Source organism: Frankliniella occidentalis, unplaced genomic scaffold (genome assembly GCF_000697945.3).
Source record: "Frankliniella occidentalis isolate FOCC.00 unplaced genomic scaffold, Focc_3.1 Scaffold3403, whole genome shotgun sequence".
NCBI classification, from domain to species: domain Eukaryota; kingdom Metazoa; phylum Arthropoda; class Insecta; order Thysanoptera; family Thripidae; genus Frankliniella; species Frankliniella occidentalis.
The window spans coordinates 1-3,927 of record NW_026270462.1 but is presented as its reverse complement, the minus strand read 5'-3'; the positions used below and the strand labels follow the sequence as shown (position 1 = coordinate 3,927).

Sequence of the window (3,927 nt, the reverse complement as noted above, 5' to 3'; positions counted from 1 at the left end):
GGACTGAGGACGACAGGAGCCCCGGCGGGCCGCCCGGCCCCGCGCCTTTCTGCTCCATCGGAGAGAGGCTGCCGTCCTCTGCCTCCCCGCCTCCCTCCTGCCCTCTCCCCTCCATGCCCCGCCCCGCCACGCCTTGAGCAGCCGCTCGGGCCTCGGCCTGCGCGCGCACGTGGCGAGCCACTCCCGATCCGGACGCAGGCCTCTCACAGCGGGATTCCGTGGTGTAGCGGTTATCACATCTGCCTAACACGCAGAAGGTCCCCAGTTCGATCCTGGGCGGAATCATTTTGTTTTGCTTTTTTGTGTTGACGTCTTGAGCATACGAAGTGGTCCATAGACCCATTCCCTTGTTTTGCTTATACTGTGCCGCATGCAGGCGTGCTTGCGGGCTTGCCTACCGTCGCTCACCACGGCGCCTTCTGGTCCCTTATGGTGCTTCATGGCCCCGTGTGAGTATGCAACGCGCCCGCACGCCTGCATGCGGAACAGTATAAGCGAATGAAAGTAAGGGGCCTGTGGACCACCCTGTACCAAGTGGCTGATTAACCCCGCGCACTTCTGTAGTTAGACTGTACCGCACGCACGAGTGCGGGCGGGCTTGCCTATCGCCCCTGTCCACGGTGCCTTACTGGCCGGACGAGTAAGCAACCCACTCGCACTCGTGCGTGCAGTACAGTCTAACTACAGATGTGCGTGGGGTTAATCAACCACCTGGTATACTGAAGTCCTCCACTATGCTTAGACGTAATACTAATGCACTGATCAGAAAAAGGGACCGCCTATTCTTTCTCTCTTGTCCAGATTGCCTACGGGCGATTTCTTGTTGCAGCCCTTTGTAGCAATGATTGTACCCTTATACCAAGCCATGTTGTACCGCATGCAGCCGTGCGGCTAGGATCGGCTAGGATTGCCTATCTACAGCGGGTGAAGCAACTTCTTCCTTGTGGACGGACGTCGTCAGATCTAGCTAGGTGAGGTGCGCCGCAACTCGCAGCTCTGAGGCTCTTTACTCGCGGCGTGCCCGTGAGCGCCGTGCGGTAGGCAACCCATCCTACGCCCGAGAGGAGCTCGCGCGCGGGGTCGCTCCGTCGCTACTCTGGGTCGCGAGGACACGGACGATACCCTCCGTCGCGGCGACGTCTGTCCGGCCGCGGCGCTGCCCCGCGCTCCACCCGCGAGGTATCGTCGCGCGCCCGGCCGACAGATGATGATCGGGGGAACGAACGTGCGATTAATTGTCTTAATGTGTCTCAACCCTTGACCTTAGCTTCTGTCGACCCGGGCGGTGAGAGTGACGGGCGTCCATAGAGTCCTCGAGGCGGGCGGGGGCCTCGTCGCGAGTCACCTGCCCCCCAAAGCCGTCGCGAGGGGGAAGACAAACGATGAGGTCTGGGAAACCAGGTCAAAGAAAAGACTGTAATTGCAGTAGTCGTCCCGCTGCAGGAGCGCCGCCTGCCGCCTGTGAATGTCTGAACGCTATTCCCTCCCCCCCTTCACGGGGGCAGCTCGGGCTCAGCGCACTGCACCGGCGGCGCGGTACCGGCGTACCGGCGGCGCCCGGCCACGGGGCACGGGGCAGGAGGACGGCGTGCTCCGGGCAACAATGCGACCGGTGCGCGGAGTGGAGGACGACGGGGAAGGCAAAAAGGTGCGCGCGCGGGGGCAAGGTGCGGCAGGTCAGGGCGGGGCCGCAGAATGACGGGACTTCGAATGTACCCGACATGATTCACGAGGTCTCCTCGGGCGGTAATCATCTCATTCATGCGAACGGCGTGTTCGTAACTAGTGTTCAGTTTTAGACAGGAAACAGTGAGACCCGTGACGGTTCGGGTCGTGATTCCCTGACGATGCGTAGCGTCCTCCCCTGCTCGATGCGAGTCGAGGGTCTCCCCTCCTGGAGGTCGGGGATAACGATGCGGGTATTTTGAGAGGAAGTTTGCGTCAGGGAAGCCACCACCCCCTTACGGGGAGAGAGAGAGAGAAAGGGGGAGAGAGGGAGGAGGGAAGTTGGTTGCGTACTGTTGGTACGGCCCGTGGCCCGAACGAGGCTAGATCGGTGGGCTGCGTTCGGAAGGCCGGCTCGCCCGTGTCGTCCGTCCTCGTCTGCCGCGCGGCCCGCACATCGCGCTCTCAGTCCACCGCTCGCTTCGAACGCGGCCCGAGCCGCACTCGGCTCCGGCCCGAAGCGGCCGCGCCGGGGATCGGGCGGCGTTCGGCTCGCTGCGAGTCGTGCCTCGCTTCGTGCTTCGTCTTGCTTTTCGTCGTTTTCGTTTAGTAGTGCGATACTCGCGTTCGTGGAGGGAGGGACGCGTTGCGCGCCGCGCCGCGCCCGTCGAGCTCCGCGCAGCTGCCTTTCGCTTCGGGCTTCGCATCGTCTGTGGCTGCGTAACTACGGCCGAGGAAGCGACATGTCGGAGAGGGACAAGTCCAAGAGGGGCGGCGAGCGGCGCCAGCTGGTGAGTACACTGTGTTTGTGAACCTGCGGGAGGCGTTGGGCCCCGTCGCCCTGCACGACGAGAGGGCTTTTCGGTCGCGTTGGGTCGGGTAGGTCGCCATGGCCGTTCCGTTGGCCGTGCCCGCTGCTGCTGGCGGCCGATGCGGCTCGACTCGACGCCGCTAGGCTCGCGGCTCAGCTCGCCCGGCCCGGCTCGGCTTGGCTCGGGAGGGACGAGGCCCGACTCGTCAGGCCGCCACTCCGCGATCTCCTCTCCGGCGGTGCGGGGCACAGGCCGCCTCTCGCCTCCTGCTCACTGCCGGGGCCTCTCTCTCGGGGCCTCTCTACGCCGTACTTGCTGTGGGCCCCTCCGGTGTCGCGTCCCCCCTGACCCCCCCTTCCCCCTCTCTGCAACCCCTCGGACGTCCCAGTGCGACGTGCAGGTGAGGTCGCGGGGGCTCAACAACCTGCGCGACGTGCTCGTCGACGCACGTCCCGTCTGGCCCGCGGGACGGCGTGCGCGCGGCGCAACCTCCCCCCGGCCCCCGGCGCGGCGGCTCCGCGAGAGGGGACGCGCAGAGCCGACCGCCGCCGCGCGGGGGCCGCCCACCCAGCGGGCTCGAGACCGAAAAACTGGAAGGAAAACCGAGGCGTCCACCGATACGGTGCTTAATTGAGTCGTGAGATAAGATATGGGGTGGGTGTAGTAGTTGTAAGCTGCAGATAAGGAGCACTACCGCCTCTCTCTCCGCGCACGAGTTGCGCCCGCCGCGCGAGAGTTGAGCGGTGGTGGTGGTGACCGATCCCAAACCACCCCCACAGACTCGCGTGCACACTATCATCGGATGATCGTCGAAATTTTGTCAGCGAGTGTTCGATTGTACGTCTTGTACTGCCGTGCCGTGCCCTCTTCTCTGACCCAGCCTCCTACAGGAGGGAAGGCCCGCGCCAAGTCTGTCCAACTCTGCGGATTGTAAAAGTGTGCTAAAAGTATCTTACCCTCACCACTCTGCCCCCGCCCGCCGGAGCTCGGCGGTACCTGACGCGTGAGAACCGCGGGCGCACACTTTGCTGCAGTTTTGACAGCTCCTGAAAGTTTGATCGGGGCGCTTGCTGAAATAGACCGTTTCACCTCTGCGCGGTTGGATTTCTCAAAAAACTGAAAGACCACCGAAAGTCAGGCGCGACGATGCTGCACCGTGAGGGAGGCAATTATAATGGCTGACATGAAAATGTATTTTCGAATAAACTGAAAATGCGAAATAAAATGTCAGTGAGTTGGTTTTTGAGTTGAACGCGAGCCCGACTTCCGGTACCTTTTCTCTAATTTGAAATGTCCAAAAATCTCTCAGGGTTGAAATGGTCTCTGGAGCGCCGTACTGGGGGAAGTCCGCCTACTGACCTTTAGCGCCTCCGAGAGAAGACCGGATAATCCCATGACTTAAGTCATTAACTTTGGCGTGACCACTATGTGGTTATACTGATCCGCCACC

General features: G+C 62.4%; 1 non-coding gene across 1 annotated transcript; it reads left to right on the top strand.

Moving 5' to 3' along the window:
* The first annotated feature begins 212 nt into the window (after nucleotides 1-212).
* Nucleotides 213-285, top strand: Trnav-aac (transfer RNA valine (anticodon AAC)). The gene has a single exon. It is a non-coding gene; the product is annotated as a tRNA-Val (tRNA).
* The last annotated feature ends 3,642 nt before the right edge of the window (nucleotides 286-3,927 follow it).